We start from the raw sequence: 5,393 nt of genomic DNA, 5'->3' as shown, positions 1-5,393 counted from the left end.
GGTGCAGCGAACCATCCTTCTTCTGCACAAAGAAGAATCCTGCCCCAACAGGAGAGGAAAGAGCCGAATCAGACCAGATGGCTAGGGACTCCCCTATGTAGCTCTCCATCGCCTCTTGTTCCGCCCTGGAGAGGTTGTACAGGCGGCTTGACAGTAAGGTGGCCCCAGGGAGGAGATCGATGGCACAGTCATACGGGCGATGGGGCGGAAGGGAGAGCGTATGCTGCTTGCTGAAGACCTCGCCCAGGTCATGGTACTCCTTCGGGACCCTGGACAGGTCTGGGATCTCCTGGGCGGGAACCGAGCCCCCTGAAGAGGGGGTGACAGCTGAACGAAGACAGTTGTGTGGCAGGCCACACTCCAGCTCACCAGTCTCCCGTCAACCAGTCAAGCTGAGGGTTGTGTCGGGCTAGCCACGGAGGACTCATGGGGAAGAGGATGACCGGATGAGGAAAAAGCGGATCTGCTGGCAATGATTCCCAGAAACAACGAGGGTGATCGTCTGGGACCCTCCCCGTCGAGACCCAGAATGGTCTTCGGCTTGGGCAGCGTCTTGACAGGAAGGCGGGCCTGCCAGGACAGGTCCTGGCTGATAAAGTTATCATCTGTGCCCGAGTCCACCAGAAAGCTGCCGACACAGTCTCCTGACCCCAAAGGAGCGTGCCCGACAGGGTTAGGCGGGCCGGAGGTGAGCAGGACGAGGAACCGCTCGCCAACACTCCTGCCGCTGTTGACGAGCTTAATCTTTTTGGCCGCACTGGGCAAGGAAATGGCCCGCATAGCCACAATAAAGGCACAACCTTGGAGAGCGCCGGCGCTGATGTTCTGAATGGGTTAGACGCGTTCGGCCCAACTGCATCGTTTCACTGGGAAGAACCTCAGGAGCTGGAACGGGGACAGAGGCTGACGAGTCCACGGGGGCTCCCCTCAGCCTGGAGACACTCCCTGAACTCCCCGGACGCTCGCTTGTCCTCTGCCGACTCTCTCCCGAAGTCGATTGTCCAAACGAGTCACCAGACCGATGAGCGCCTCCAAGTTCTCGGACTCCTGGAGAGATCTAAAATGGCGCCCAGAGCGGTCGCCTTGGTGTCTTGCTGCGTTCTTGTTTGTCTATTTTTGTTTGTTAATTGTGTGTCTGCCTGCTCTTACACCCGTGAAGAGCTACTAAACATCAGGACTCTCACCCCCACGGACTTACTTCAGTTTTTCTGGCTCCTGCAGCCGACCTGGTCCACTTTTTTGCCCAAAAGGTGAGACGGCGGAGGAGAGGAAGACGGGCCGGTGCCCTGGCGAGACTACGCAGGAGAGGCTCGCGCACGGCGCTGCCTGGGATCTTTCTGTCCAACGCCAACTCACTTTGTAACAAAATGGACGAGCTGAAGTTGCTGATGCGGATTAAAGATTTCTCCACCTCGTGTGTTCTCTGCTTCACTGAAACCTGGTTCAGGAAAGAGACACCGGACAGCGCGCTCCTCCTCGGGGGATTCCAGCTGCTCCTCCTCGGGGGATTCCAGCTGCTCCTCCTCGGGGGGTTCCAGCTGTTCCTCCTCGGGGGATTCCAGCTGTTCCTGGCGCTCTCTGGGGAGAAACTAACAAAGCCATCCGTGAGCACCACGAAGAGATGGACCAGTGAGGCTGTGGAGGAGCTGCGCACGTGCTTGGACACAACTGACTGGGACATGTTTAAAGGGGCCACACATGATCTGGATGAGTACACGGACACTGTGACCTCATATATCCACTTTTGTGAGGAGCGCATTCTACCAACGCGCACTAGGGTGAGTTATTCCAATGACAAGCCCTGGTTCACACCGAAACTCAGACAGATCAGGAAAGAAAAGGAAGCAGCGCTGAAAAGTGGAGACAGAGACTGCTACAGAGAGGCCAAATACCGGTTTAGCAAGGAACTGAGGAGAGCTAAATCTGTGTATTCGGAGAAACTTCAGCAGCAGTTTACTGCTAACGACTCTGCTTCTGTGTGGAGAGGCCTGAGGCAGATCACCGACTACGGGCCTCAGGCTTCAAAGGGTCAGGACGAGGAAGCAGGGCCTGTGGACCTGGGAACAGACTCACGTATCTCCGGGGCTGAAGTTGCCGAGGTAGTCAAAAAACTCCTCGGTGGCAAGGCCCCAGGGGTGGATGAGATCCGCCCAGAGTTCCTTAAGGCTCTGGATGTTGTAGGGCTGTCATGGTTGACTCGACTCTGCAACATCGCGTGGACATCGGGGACGGTGCCGCTGGATTGGCAGACCGGAGTGGTAGTCCCTCTTTTTAAGAAGGGGGACCGGAGGGTGTGTGTCCAACTATAGGGGGATCACACTCCTCAGCCTCCCTGGTAAGGTCTATTCAGGGGTACTGGAGAGGAGGGTCCGCCAGATAGTCGAACTTCGGATTCAGGAGGAGCAATGTGGTTTTCGTCCTGGGCATGGAACAGTGAACCAGCTCTACACCCTCAGCAGGGTCTTTGAGGGTGCATGGGAGTTTGCCCAACCAGTCCACATGTATTTTTGTGGACTTGGAGAAGGCGTTCGACCGTGTCCCTCGGGGGGTCCTATGGGTCCTTCAAGAGAGTATGGGGTGCCGGGCCCCCTGATACATACCGTCTGCTCCCTGTACGATCGGTGTCAGAGTTTGGTCCACATTGCTGGCAGTAAGTCGAACTTGTTTCCGGTGAGGGTTGGTCTCCGCCATGGCTGCCCTTTGTCAGTGATTCTGTTCATAACTTTTATGGACAGAATTTCTAGGTGCAGTCATGGTGTTGAGGGGGTCCGGCTTGGTGACCTCAGGATCGCGTCTTTGCTCTTTGCAGATGATGTGGTCCTGTTGGCGTCATCGGCCCGTGACCTCCAATGATCACTGGATCGGTTTGTGAAGCGGCTGGGATGAAAATCAGCTCCTCCAAATCCGAGGCCATGGTTTTCAAACGGAATAAGGTGGAGTGTCTTCTCCGGGTCAAGGAGGAGATCCTGCCCCAAGTGGAGGCGTTCAAATACCTTGGGGTCTTGTTCACGAGTGAGGGAAGAATGGAGCAGGAGATCGACAGGTGGATGGTGCGGTTGTCCGCAGTAATGCGGACTCTGCAGTCAGTCAGTCAGTCCGTCAGTCCGTCAGTCAGTCAGTCAGTCAGTCAGTCAGCCAGCCAGCCAGTCAGTCAGCCAGCCAGCCAGTCAGTCAGTCAATCCATCAGCCAGCCAGCCAGTCAATCCGTCAGCCAGCCAGCCAGTCAGCCAGTCAGCCACCTGATTCAGCTGTCTGTCTGCTTCCTGTCCCTCAGAACCATGAAGCTTGTCTTCTTCCTCTTGCTGAGTGCTGTCTGTCAGACCTCCAGTCAGTCAGTCAGCCAGCCAGCCAGCCAGCCAGCCAGCCACCTGATTCAGCTGTCTGTCAGACCTCCAGCCAGCCAGCCAGCCAGTCAGTCAGCCAGCCAGCCACCCACCTGATTCAGCTGTCTGTCAGACCTCCTGTCAGCCAGCCAGCCAGCCAGCAGCCAGCCAGCCAGCCAGCCACCCACCTGATTCAGCTGTCTGTCAGACCTCCAGTCAGCCAGCCAGCCACCCACCCACCTGATTCAGCTGTCTGTCAGACCTCTAGTCTGCCACTGGGTAAAGAAAGCTTCCTTTAATCCTCAGTCTAGAAGAATTCAGAGGGATTCAAATGTGCCAGGATGAAGAAAATCTCCCCTCTGAATGTGTTGTGCAGATGAAGCTGAAGCCAGCGATCTTCATCATGTGGAGGGGACAAATGATCATCCAGTTGATGAATCTGGAGAGGCCAGCGGTAAGTCAGAAGCCTCAGAGAGAAAAGTGTCTCTCAGCTCTATTTGCTGCTCGTCAGCAGGGGCAGTAGAAGAGGACCAGGTCAGACAGTTTCCAGGGGACGCACATTTACTTTCTTTTCTCTTTTCATCTGGAGAATGTCCATATATTTGACACAGACAGTCTTTAAATCAGATGATCTCCTGAGTCACAGACAAGAACACAACAACATGATTAAAGGTTTAATCAGAAGCATTTAGAAGCACCTGACTGACGTGTGATACCCTTTTCTTCAGAACTCTGCCCGCCAGTATGTGGATGAAGGTTTTCTCTCCATGACAGCTGTCAAAGGTTGGACTTTACTTTTGTCTTTCAGTTTATTAAGTTCATCTGTTTTGTTCACTCTAACATGAATATTTGATGCTCTCCCAAACTTCATGTTATCCAGCAGCTGAGTTGTCATGACAACAGATTACAACACAGCTGAAACAAGTCTTCTATCATCTCATCATCATCATCACCAGCAGCAGTTTGATGCCTTCTACCAGTGAATCTATCAAGCTTTACTTCTGTTGTTGCCATGGTGATTTTGAAGCTGATGATGATTTGTTTGATTGACAGCTATAAATAAACAGTTGCATCATCGTCTGGTCTTCATCTGATCATATACTAGCAGATTCAAAAATAAAGAACAAATGCTGAATCCTGATGGTCAACGCATGGACCCAGGCTCATTTAGAGGACTCAGACAGGAGCTGAATGTGACCTGGCAAAAGGGTTAGCAAAAGTGGCTATTGTGTCCTTCAGTCCAGATGGGTGATGCAGTGAGTCAGTCTTTCAAATGAACCCAAGCCCATGTTTTGGTTGAGGGTTAGTTAATAAACTGGAGTGATATAGTGTTGCCACGAGGAATATGATAATTAATATGGGCAGGAGGGTTAGGACGCAATACGTTAGCCAACGGAAGCTCCACTCTCCCAACTAAATGCTGGTTCACCTGTCTTTGTATTGATCCAGGAACCAGAAGGAGATCATTGGATAAAGACCAATGAGAATTCAGGAAAGGAAGGTCAATGAATAACATTTGTCTCATTCTTGATTAACTGATTATAGTTATTACACATAAGTGATTCACTTTTTCAATTCAATTCAATCTTTATTTATATGGCACTTTTCATACACTGGGTAGCACAAAGTGCCTCACAGAGGATAAAAACAACAAAGAGAAACAAGAGAATCAAGAAAAAGGACACACACACAGATACACACACACACACACATGCATACACAAAATCAAACACACACACAAACAAGCTGAGACATGGCTGGGCACTGAGACCTGAGGCGAAGGAGACGCCACCTTTGGAGGCCCACCAGGCCGAGGGAGGTCACGGCCGTGGCCACAGGTGGTACCGCCACAAAGACCACCCTGACCCGGAAAGACCAGAGGCTCCACACCAAGGCACAGAGCCCCCTAACCACCCAGGCCAGAGCTGTCCACGGGACAGCACCCCTAGTGGTAGACCGGAAACATCTCCCAGCCTGGCAGGCCCCCATGAGGAAACCCATGAGGAAACACTGGAGCTAAAAACTGAAGGACTAAAACAGTAAATGGATAAAAGGTGTAAAAGCTAAAAA

At 52.5% G+C, this 5,393-nt stretch overlaps 1 long non-coding RNA gene across 1 annotated transcript; it reads left to right on the top strand.

The window, feature by feature from the left end:
* The first annotated feature begins 3,654 nt into the window (after nt 1-3,654).
* On the top strand, nt 3,655-4,347 carry LOC130520565 (uncharacterized). Its single transcript, XR_008948925.1, has 3 exons — nt 3,655-3,777; nt 4,052-4,106; nt 4,204-4,347. It is a non-coding gene; the product is annotated as an uncharacterized LOC130520565 (long non-coding RNA).
* Nucleotides 4,348-5,393: the final 1,046 nt, after the last annotated feature.

Source organism: Takifugu flavidus, unplaced genomic scaffold (assembly GCF_003711565.1).
Source record: "Takifugu flavidus isolate HTHZ2018 unplaced genomic scaffold, ASM371156v2 ctg427, whole genome shotgun sequence".
In the NCBI taxonomy this organism is placed as follows: Eukaryota; Metazoa; Chordata; class Actinopteri; order Tetraodontiformes; family Tetraodontidae; genus Takifugu; species Takifugu flavidus.
This window is presented reverse-complemented; position numbering and strand designations above follow the sequence as displayed.